Genomic DNA, 11,455 nt, shown 5'->3' with positions numbered 1-11,455 from the left:
TTGCCAGTTAAAGGTCACCAATGATTCTGACTCTGCCACTCCCACAGGCAGCACATTCCATGCCCCCACCACTCTCTGGGTAAAGAACCTACCCCTGACATCTCCCCTATACCTTCCACCCTTCACCTTAAATTTATGTCCCCTTGTAACACTCTGTTGTACCCAGGGAAAAAGTCTCTGACTGTCTATCTATTCCCCTGATCATCTTATAAACCTCTATCAAGTCACCCCTCATCCTTCGTCGTTCCAATGAGAAAAGGCCTAGCACTCTCAACCTATTCTCATATGACCTCTTCTCCATTCCAGGCAACATCCTGGTAAATCTTCTCTGCACCCTCTCCAAAGCTTCCACATCTTTCCTAAAGTGAGGCGACCAGAACTGCTCATAGTACTCCAACTGTGGCCTTACCAAGGTCCTGTACAGCTGCAACATCACCTCACCACTCTTGAATTCAATCCCTCTGCTAATGAACGATAATACACCATAGGCCTTCTTACAAACTCTATCCACCTGAGTGGCAATTTTCAAAGAACTATGAACCCAACTATAGACCCCAAGATCCCTCTGCTCCTCCACCTTACTAAGAACCCTACCATTAACCCTGTATTCCGCATTCTTATTTGTCCTTCCAAAATGGACAACCTCACACTTGACAGGGTTGAACTCCATCTGCTACTCCTCAGCCCAGCTCTGCATCATATCTAAGTCCCTTTGCAGCCGACAACAGCCCTCCTCACTGTCCACAACTCCACCAATCTACGTATCATCTGCAAATTTACTGATCCACCCTTCGACTCCCTCTTCCAAGTCATTAATAAAAATTGCAAACAGCAGAGGACCCAGAACTGATCCCTGCGGAACCCCACTTGTAACTGGGATCCAGGCTGAATATTTACCATCTACCACCATTCTCTGACTTCGACCAGTTAGCCAGTTCTCTATCCAACTGGCCAAATTTCCCACTATCCCATGCCTCCTGACTTTCCGCATAAGCCTACCATGAGGAACCTTATCAAATGCTTTACTAAAATCCATGTACATTACATCCACTGCTCTACCCTCATCCACATGCTTGGTCACCTCCTCAAAGAATTCAATAAGACTTGTAAGGCAAGACCTACCCCTCACAAATCCGTGCTGGCTGTCCCTAATCAAGCAGTGTCTTTCCAAATACTCATAAATCCTATCCCTCAGTAGCCTTTCCATTACTTTGCCTACCATCGAAGTAAGACTAACTGGCCTGTAATTCCTGGGGTTATCCCTATTCCCTTTCTTGAACAGGGGCACAACATTCGCTACTCTCCAGTCCCCTGGTACCACCCCCGTTGACAGTGAAGACGAAAAGATCATTGCCAATAGCTCTGCAATTTCCTCTCTTGCTTCCCACATAATCCTAGGATATATCCTGTCAGGCCCGGGGGACATGTCTATCCTCAAGTTTTTCAAAATGCCCAACACATCTTTCTTCCTAACAAGTATCTCCTCTAGCTTGCCAGTCCATTTTATACTCTCCTCTTCAACAATATGGTCCCTCTCATTTGTAAATACTGAAGAAAAGTACTCATTCAAGACCTCTCCTATCTCTTCTGACTCAATACACAGTCTCCCACTACTGTCCTTGATTGGACCTACCCTCGTTCTCGTCATTCTCATGTTTCTCACGTAAGCATAAAAGGCCTTGGGGTTATCCTTGATCCTACCCACCAAAGATTTTTCATGCCCTCTCTTAGATTTCCTAATCCCTTTCTTCAGCTCCCTCCTGGCTATCCTGTATCCCTCCAAAGCTCTGTCTGAACCTTGTTTCCTCAACCTTATGTACGCCTCCTTCTTCTTCTTTACTAGACATTCAACCTCCCTCGTCAACCAAGGTTCCCTCACACGACCATCTCTTTCCTGCCTGACAGGTACAGGTTATATACTAAGACTTTGATATTAGCTCAAATATATATGCGCTAGTGGAATGTGCAGTTTTCTCTCCAGAGAATCTGCCAGACCTGCTGAGTTTCTCCAGCAATCTGTGCTTTTGTTCTAGTTTCTAATGTTGTGGGAGATATCATAACCTTCGCCACATCAGATAAAAGATATTATTAGAGATATATTCACACCACTGTCCATGTGTTGGCAAGCTAGTTCATGTTAAGATGAACTGTTCATATACCAGGTAGTAGTGGGCAGCAACAGTTAACTGATGATTCGAATTGGATAACTTCAGTCAACAAAACAGCAAAAAGGCATGTCTAGTCAACCAGAAACAAGAGCTGCTGTTCTAAAGTAGATTGATTGAAACAATTGTTTTTATTCAGTGTATTTTCTTTACTGTTTGTTTTGATAATCTTCATATATTCTGCAAAACTAGTGAAAACATACTGGGATTCCTGAAATAGGTCTTATAACTAATCAAAATTAGAAAAGTTTAGATAGATTCTCTCAAACTCAGTCTATAATTGTAATTGAGACACAATGGTAGTGCCCCTATTCTTGGCCAGGAGGCCTGGGTTCAAGTCCCCCTGCGCCATAGGCATGTCATGAATTTTCTTTTTAACAGGTTGATCAGAAGTATCTGTAATTGACAATGAAATTTAAAGTGAACCCAAAATTCAACCCAAACAGGCTCATAATCTGGAAACTCTCAATTCTTTATTCAAATTTATGCAACTGAAATTTATTTGAAATTCATTCATGGTGTAAATGGCTGGGCCAGCATTTATTGCCCATCCCTAGTTCTCTTGACAAAGTGATGGTGACCAACTAATGTCTATTCAAATACCTTATCCCCAACCCACTGGTAGTGTCTATGAAATATTACATGTGAAGACTTGTTGTGAAACAAACAATCAAAACAAGTAATGAAACAAGTTGTGAAACAAGTAATCAAATAACAAGCAGGCTTTGATGCTGTACGGAATTATTAAGCAAATGTAATTTAAATGAGATGGTTACTTTGGGAGTTGTAATTCTGTTACATGCCATATAAACTGGTTTTCAATAAAAATGTGACAGCATCACACTATTTATTAAACTAATGGTTGCTTGTGCTCTTTTTTTCCCCATTTATGGTATGAGCATCAGTGGCAAAGTTGGCATTTGTTTCCTTAGAAACAGAAGGCCCACGTCAGGTGGATAGACATGTGACGTTTGTGTGTGTGTGTGTATATGTGTATCTGTCTGTCTGTGTGTATCTGTGTGTTTAGGGATTGCAGACCTCGTAGAACCAATGGAGCATCCTGCAACAGTCACAACTCCCCCTTCATCATTTCCCCTGCCTCTTAAATTAAGCACCACCTCCCCCCCCCCCCCCCCCCCAACTTCTTCAAAGCCAGAACCTGGTTAGCTTGGTCCCAACACTTTTTTTCCTCATGTCATCATTCCTTCTTTTACCAATCATTTTACACTGGAGTCCTCTTGTTATCAAGTGAGAACCATGTTAGTCTTGGCGAAAGTGAGAAGCGCAGATGCTGGAGGCTAGAGTCAAGATTAGAGTGGTGCTGGAAAAACACAGCAGGTCAGACAGCATCCAAGGAGCAGGAAAATCGATGTTTCGGGAGTGACTGTGGAGGCGATCCAGGACCTGCATGTCCTCAGCAGAGTGGGAGGGGGAGTTGAAATGTTGGGCCACGGGGCGGTGGGGTTGATTGGTGCAGGTGTCCTGGAGATGTTCCCTGAAGCGCTCTGCGAGAAGGTATCCAGTCTCCTTGGATGCTGCCTGGCCTGCTGTGCTTTTCCAGCACCACTCTAACCTTGACTCTAGTCTCCAGCATCTGTGGTCCTCACTTTCGCCTCGTTGATTATAACCTCACTATGAATCCTCTTGCAAGGATGCCTACCTTGAAGACGTTCTCCTACTCTCTCTACAAGGACCTCAGTGGGTCTCTCTCTCACTGCAACCCCCAGGTCATCTCCTCTGCCCTGAAGCTCTTCAATCATGTCCTGAAACAGACTCGTTACCACAGCCACATCTGGTTCCTCAGTATCCACTGTATTCTACTGTGTAGAATTTAAATTTAATTGTCAATTACAGATACTCTGCAACCAGTTGATCCCACATGGACTCCAGACTACAATCAGACCAGCACAGTCAATCTTCCTTCCCACCTATCTGCTCCACCCTCCTCTCTGACCTATCACCTTTACTCCTTCCTCCATCTACCTATTGCAGTTTCAACTACCTTCTCCCCAGTCACACCCCCTCCCATTTATCTTCCCCCTCCCCACCCCAGCTTCCAGCCTCATTCCTGATGAAGGGCTCCTGCCTGAAGCATTGATTTTCCTGCTCCTCGGATGCTACCTGGCCTGCTGTGCTTTTACAGCACCACTCTAAACAATGTCACTCTGCCACCTGTAGCAAACAATCTCCAATATATAAGTTGAACAAAATTAAATTTAACAAATTAAAATATAAAGCCCTTCTTGGTATAAATTACAGACTCTCTTTTGTATCCAGAAGTCACAGACAGCCTCAAGTGTACCAGAGACTCTGTGTGGCAGGCTCATAGCTGCAGCAGAGATAAGTTGGTAGTCAAGACAAATGGTCCTTGCTGCCTGAAGGTGAAACCTGTTAACTGACCCAAGGTGGCTGGTGAGGTAGAAATTAAACCACATGCTTTTTCCTTTATGAAGTTTATTGACTTTGTCAATCTCCAAGTTCCCCAATGTCCTAGCTATTCCCTTTCCACATGTGGATATTTTCTAATCATCCCATTCAGAAACGCATTATACTCCTCTGGAGCAGGAGGGACTTGAATTCAGATTTCCTGGCTCAGAGGTAGGAAACACGGACACTGACACTGTGCTACAGAACCCACTTTTCTTTACATGTAGCTATTTTCCTAATCAACCTGTTAAGGGATGTTACTAGACACCTCTGGAGCAGGTGGGTCTTGAACCCAGGTCTTCTGGCTCAGAAGTAGGAATACTACAACCACATCATTAGAGCCCTCTTTTTTTAACCATAAAAGAAATTCATCACCTGTTTTACTTTAACAATGTAATTGACAAGATATTGACAATTTAGCCAGACTGAGAGCAGTAGAAGCATGATTAACATGTATAGAGTACATTCATTATTCAGCTAAAGGTCCCTTTCACATATTTAGAAAACCAACATCTTTACTCTTGGTCCTGTTTTGCAACTGTTACATGGAGGTAACAGCCATGTCAGAAACTATGAAATGCTGTCCGGACAATTCAGCATTGTCAGAAAATGCCCTGTAGCAAAATGTCTCTTCAGTTATTATCTATGTGCTCCTTTCTGTTATGCAGTGCTGCCTGATGGTGAAATGTGAATCAATAAATATTCCCTTGTACCAGCTAAACTAGTTCATGAACTTTCTCACCTCATCATGTGGGATTGATTGAATTGGATTGGCTCTGAGGTCCACGTCAAGGCTACATCATCTCTTATGTGGTTCAATGAGGTCTTTCTTATTCAGTTCATGTCCTGGATGGTTTGAGTCAAGCCCCAAATGCAACAACTTGCATTAATATAGTGTCTTTAATGGCGTAAAACATCCCAAGTTGCTTCACAAGAGTATTTGCAAACCAGATTTGACACTGAGACGCACCATTGTTCTACATCATTTGGCTGACCCAATATTATAAAAATCCAGTGATCGAGGCATCGACATTTAGGACTAAGATGAGATGAAATTCCTTCAAGCAGAGGCTGTTGATCTTTGGAATTCACAATCCCAGAGAGCTGTGGATGGTTAGTCTTTAAATAATCACTACATTTATAGGTATTAAGGGAATTAAGGAATATATGGACAGTGTGGGAGAGTGAAGTGGAGAAAGAAGGTCAGCCATGATCTTATCAAATGTCTCAAAGGCGAATTCCAGCTCCTATTTCTTTTGTTCCAATAACTATTAACGTCTCTCCAGCTCTGGGCCTGCATCTCTGTGAAAAGGAATGATGTCAGGAATCCTTCTACAGCTTGCCTTGGTGGATATAGTTCTTTGATGAGTTCCTGAGGATTGTATCTCAATGTTGTACGTTGTGGCACTGTGACAATATTGCTGGATTAGTTAAGCAGCACCTTGGGCAAATACCAGCAGAGCACTTTGAAAACTTGAACTCATTTTACAAGAATTTGTAACTACCATGTCCACTCTGACACAGAAATACTCAATGACACCTTCAAATTCTGTCCTCTAGTCTGGCAAAGTGATATAATTGTGCACAGGCTGAATTATCAAACAAGCAAAAACCAACCAACCACCCTGGCAACTCAGAGACGGACCTAAATATAGCCTTCTATTGTGTGTAGCCACTGTGTACAATAAGACAGACAGCAGCAGGGGTACTTCAGAAATGCCTGAATGACAACACAAGGGCCAGACATCCTTGTATAAGGTAGCCAGCAAACTGGTTGGGTGGAATGTTCCAACATTTAGCTTAATGTCAATTTTGGGAAGTAGCACAGAAAGTTTCCTTCTATTAGCCCTAGCATCTTCGTGGAATTTTACACTGCTCACCTGATTAAGTATGCACTGCACCTCTCCTGCACGAAACAGCGGAGGAAGTGTTTTCCAGGCCCATACTGTGGCCATGCCACAGGCACTTTATTTAAACCCCAGCTTCACACCATTTCAAATATTAGCAGCTGGTCTGAATTAGCCCCTGGGTCAGTGCAGTGTCCCTGATCTGGGGGAGAGCACGGTGATGTTGCAGGACCCTCTGTGCTCTGCAAGGGTAAGTGTCACCATTTTCACTCTGCTGCCTCATCATTGCTCTAACTCTGACAATCGCACTCACCTCGCAATGAGACAATGACCTACAGCATTTACTATTGTGTGCAGCATCTTCCCTCACACACCCCATCCTGCAAACTATGTACTCCTCCTTCCCTCTGCATTTCTGACTCCCTCAGTTAAGACACCCCAGCACCTTTCCTGACTGTGTGCACCAACCCCCAAATGGCCATAGTCTCCCTTTACTGGACTGTTTCACTTAAACTTGCAGACACAGTCGTTTGGTTGAAGCACGAGCAGTCTATATTTGCTGCATTAACTACTACCACATGCTCTCGGTGTAACGCTGATGTAGCCTGGTGTTATACACCAACAGGTCCTTGTCTGTTCAGTGCTATCACACATGGCAAGCTGCCTGGCTTTGTGTCTGTACAGAAAGGTACAGCAGAGCTGCTATGAGAACCCAAGTAAGTGCAAGGTGAGTGAACACTAAGAAAATAAGCTAAGATGATCCCTAGAGACAGGGCCAGAGGAGGTTCACAAGAATGATCCTGGAAATAAAGGACTTGTTGGATGAGGAGTAGTTGAGGACTCTGCGTCTGTGCTCCAAGGAGTTTAGAAGGATGAGGAGGGAATCTGCTCAAAACCTACAACATACTGAGAGATCTGGGCCAAGTGGGTTTGGAGAAGTTGTTTCCATTTGTGGGAGAGTTGAGAACCCAAGGGCACAGCCTTGGAGTGAAGGGATGACCTTTGAGAATGAAAAAGGGAGGAATTTCTCAGGCTAGAGTTTGGTTAATCTGGGAAACATTGCAGCAGAAGGCTGCTGAAGCCAAGTCGTTGAGCGTCTTTAAGACAGAGTTAGATAGGATCTTGATTAGAAAGGGGATTGGGGGGGAAGGCAGGAAAATGGGGTTGAGAAAACATAATCTGTAATCAAATAATGGAACAGACTCAATGGGCTGAATGGCCTAATTCTGCTCTGATGCATGAAACAGGTGCCTGTCCCTGTATACACAAAGTGGGCTGGCAGCAGCATTGTTGATGTTGGTCAATTCCATAGTGCTATTGAAGTGGTTAACTGTATCATAAGTGATTCCAAGATGGGCCTTGATGATGTGGAGAGGTAGAGCTTTGCCAATTCCAACCTCCATGGATGGGGGTGTAGATACAAGTTGCTGTTGCCCTTGGAATGCCTCCTGAGGTGTTGGGGAACACTGGCCAACCTGGACTTACAGAGAAAATGCTTGCGAGTTGGAGCCATAAAAACATAAGATGTAGGAGTTGAAACAGGCCATTCAGCCCATCAAGTCTACTCTGCCATTTAGTGAGATCAACATTTTCTTGCATCTTCCCCACAATCCTTCATTCCCTTCCTAATTAAAAATCTGCCTATCTCAGCCTTGAATGTACTTAATGACCCAGTCTTGACAGCCCTCTGTAGTAAAGAATTCCACAGATTCACTACCATTTAAGATAAGAAGTTCCTTCACATGTCTGTATTTAATGCTTGGTTCCTTATTCTGAGATATGCCCTCAGCTCCTGGGCTCTCCCACAAAGGGAAAGAACCTTTCTGTGTATACCCTCAAGCCTCCAAAGAATCTTGGTTGTTTCAATGAAGTCACCTCTCATTCTTTTAAATTCCAAAGAGCACAGGCCCAATCTTTCCTCATAAGACAATCTCTCCATACCTGCTATCAGCTGAGTGAACCTTCTCTGGACTGCCTCAATGCCGGGATATCTTTCCTAAGCTAAGGGACCCAAATAAGGGGAAAGTTCACAGTACTCCAACTGTAGTCTTACTAATGCCTTGTATAGTTTGGCAAAACCTCCTTACTTTTACACTCTATTCCTTTGAAATAAAAGTCAACTTTCCATCTGTTTTCCCTATTACCTGCCAAACTTGATTGCTTGTTTTTTTCATGTTTCATGGACAGATCCCTCTCTTCTGTAGCTTTTGCAGTCTTTCTCCATTTAAATAACAATCAACCCATCTGTTCTTCCAGCCAAAGTGCATCACCCTACATTATATTCCATCTGCTAAGCTTTGTCCATGTCCTTAACATGTCTATAGATCTCTCTGCCGGCTCCTTGCGTCACCCTGACCTCTGTGTTTTAGTATCAGCCACAAACCTGGGGGTATGCATTCATTTCTGCCATCCCAGTCATTAATATGCACTGTAAATATTTGTGGCCCCAGCACTGATCCCCGTGGCACTCCGTTAGTTACAGGTTGGCATCCTCAACATTGCGAACACCAGGACTGCAGATGCTGGAAACCAGAGTTTAGATCGGAGCGGTGCTGGAAAAGCACAGCAGGTCAGGCAGCTTCCGAGGAGCAGGAAAATTGAGGTTTCGGGCAAAAGCCCGAATGAACATTGCACCCCTCTTTATCACAACTCTCTGTCTTTTATAAGACAAAGATCTGTAGATGATGGAGACCTGAAACAGAAACTGAAATTGGGGTGAAACTTCAGCAGACCTGTGGGGAAAGAAAACAGAGTTAAAGGCTCCAGTCCAGTGACTCTTCATCAGATGCTTTTGTCTCTGTCTTCTAACACTCACTGCCAATTAAACTCTCGAACTTTCAAATCAGGAATCAGTGGGATCTCATTTCTCACCATCCCTGGGAGAATCACAACCTGAATACAAGTAAGGTGAGATTTGGTCATTGTGAGATAATAATACATGTGAATTAGGTCATCACCACTCCCTGGCAGGATTCTTATCCAGCTGTTAAAAATTCAGGGGAAAAAAAATCAAACATTTTTATCTCAATGTCAAGATTCTAATGATTTTCATCCTTGTGTATTTCCCCAACTTTCTCGCTGTTGCCCACATTGTTCAGTGGCTGGGAAAATTACTCCCATTGATTTGTTTGTTACACGAGACTGACACATAATTTGGTATTTTACAGCTCAATACAGCTGTGGTCACTTCCTTTAGAGTCAGATGGTTGTGTCCTATCCTAGGACTAAGGCTCAAAGATCCAGGCTGACACTCCAGTGCATTACTAATGGAGATCTGCACTGCTGAAGGTGGAAGTTTTGGGTGGTATGTTACTGATGAAGGACTTTTGCCCAAAATGCCGACTTTCCTGCTCCTCAGATGCTGCCTGACCTACTGTGCTTTTCCAGCACCACTCTATAACCTTGACTCTAATCTCCAGCATCTGCAGTCTTCACTTTCGCCCTGTTTAACTATGGGCCAGTGGATGTAAATAATTCTGTGGCACTATTTTGAAGAATGGCAGGGCCAATATTTATCATTCCATCAACATCACAAAAACTGATTAACTGATCATTAACTTCCAGTTGTCTGTTACAGCTTGCTGTGTGCAAATTGGCTGCTACGTCCTACGTTACGGGCGGCACGGTGGCACAGTGGTTAGCACTGCTGCCTCACAGCGCTAGAGACCCGGGTTCAATTCCCACCTCAGGCGACTCTCTGTGTGGAGTTTGCACACTATCCCCGTGTCTGCGTGGGTTTCCTCCGGGTGCTCCGGTTTCCTCCCACAATCCAAAGAAGTGCAGGTCAGGTGAAATGTTAAATTGCCTGTAGTGTTAGGTGAATGGGTAAATGTAGGGGAATGGGTCTGGGTGGGTTGCGCTTCAGCGGGTTGGTGTGGACTTGTTGGGCTGAAGGGCCTGTTCCACACTGTAAGTAATCTAATCTAATTACAACAGTTGCCACTGCCACAATGGATTTGTTGAGCCCTGCCCCAAATTTTTGTTTCAGATCTCCAATATTGCAGTGCTTTGTATTAAAGAAGAGAGTTGTGATAAGGGAGAGCATTTTGGGCGGCACGGTGGCTCAGTTGTAGGCACTACTTCCTCACAGCGCCAGGGACCCGGCTGACTGACTGTGTGGAGTTTGCACGTTCTCCTCGTGTCTGCGTGGGTTTCCTCCGGGTGCTCCGGTTTCCCCCACAATCCAAAGATGTGCAGGTCAGGTGAATTGGCCACGCTAAATTGCCTATCGTCTTAGGTGCATTAGTCAGGGATAAATATAGGGTAGGGGACTGGGTCTGGGTGGGCTGCTTTTCGGGGGGTCGGTATGGACTTGTTGGGCTGAAGGGCCTGTTTTCAGACTGTAGGGAATCTAATTTTGAAGATGCCAACCTCTAACTAATGGAGTGCCACAGAGGTCAGTGCTGGAGCCACAATTATGGCCACTCTTCAAAAAATATTCCATTAACTATAAAGTTCTTTAGACAGCTAGTGGTGGGCATGAAAGATACTTGGGAATGCAAGTCATAGAATCCCTTCAGTGTGGAAGCAGGCTATTCGGTCTGTTGAGTCCACACCAAACCTTCAAAGAGCAACCTAAACAGACCCACCCCCTATCCTATCCTTGTAATCCCACATTTCCCATGGCTAACTCACCGAGTCTCTACATCCCTGGACACTATGAGACAATTTCCCATGGCAAGTCCATCCAATCTGCACATCTTTGGACTGTGGGAGGAAACTGGAGCACCCGGAGAAAACCCACGCAGACACAGGGAGAGTGTGCAAACACCATACAGACAGTCATCCAAGGGTGGAATCAAACCCAGGTCCCTGGCACGGCTAACCACTGAGCCACCTGCCGCCCTCTCTTTCACTATCATTCTGTAGATAAATCTTGGCATTGTTTCCAAAATTAAATCAAGCTCACAAACATTTCAGTTCCTGCATCCATTACATTTTCAAATTCTACAAGCAGAAAATACTGAAACAAAAACAGGAACAATACTTTTTGCCTCAAAAAATGCTCAAAATTCG

The sequence above is a fragment of the Chiloscyllium punctatum genome, chromosome 33 (genome assembly GCF_047496795.1).
Source record: "Chiloscyllium punctatum isolate Juve2018m chromosome 33, sChiPun1.3, whole genome shotgun sequence".
Lineage (NCBI taxonomy): Eukaryota > Metazoa > Chordata > Chondrichthyes > Orectolobiformes > Hemiscylliidae > Chiloscyllium > Chiloscyllium punctatum.
Note: the sequence above shows the minus strand (reverse complement) of the source record.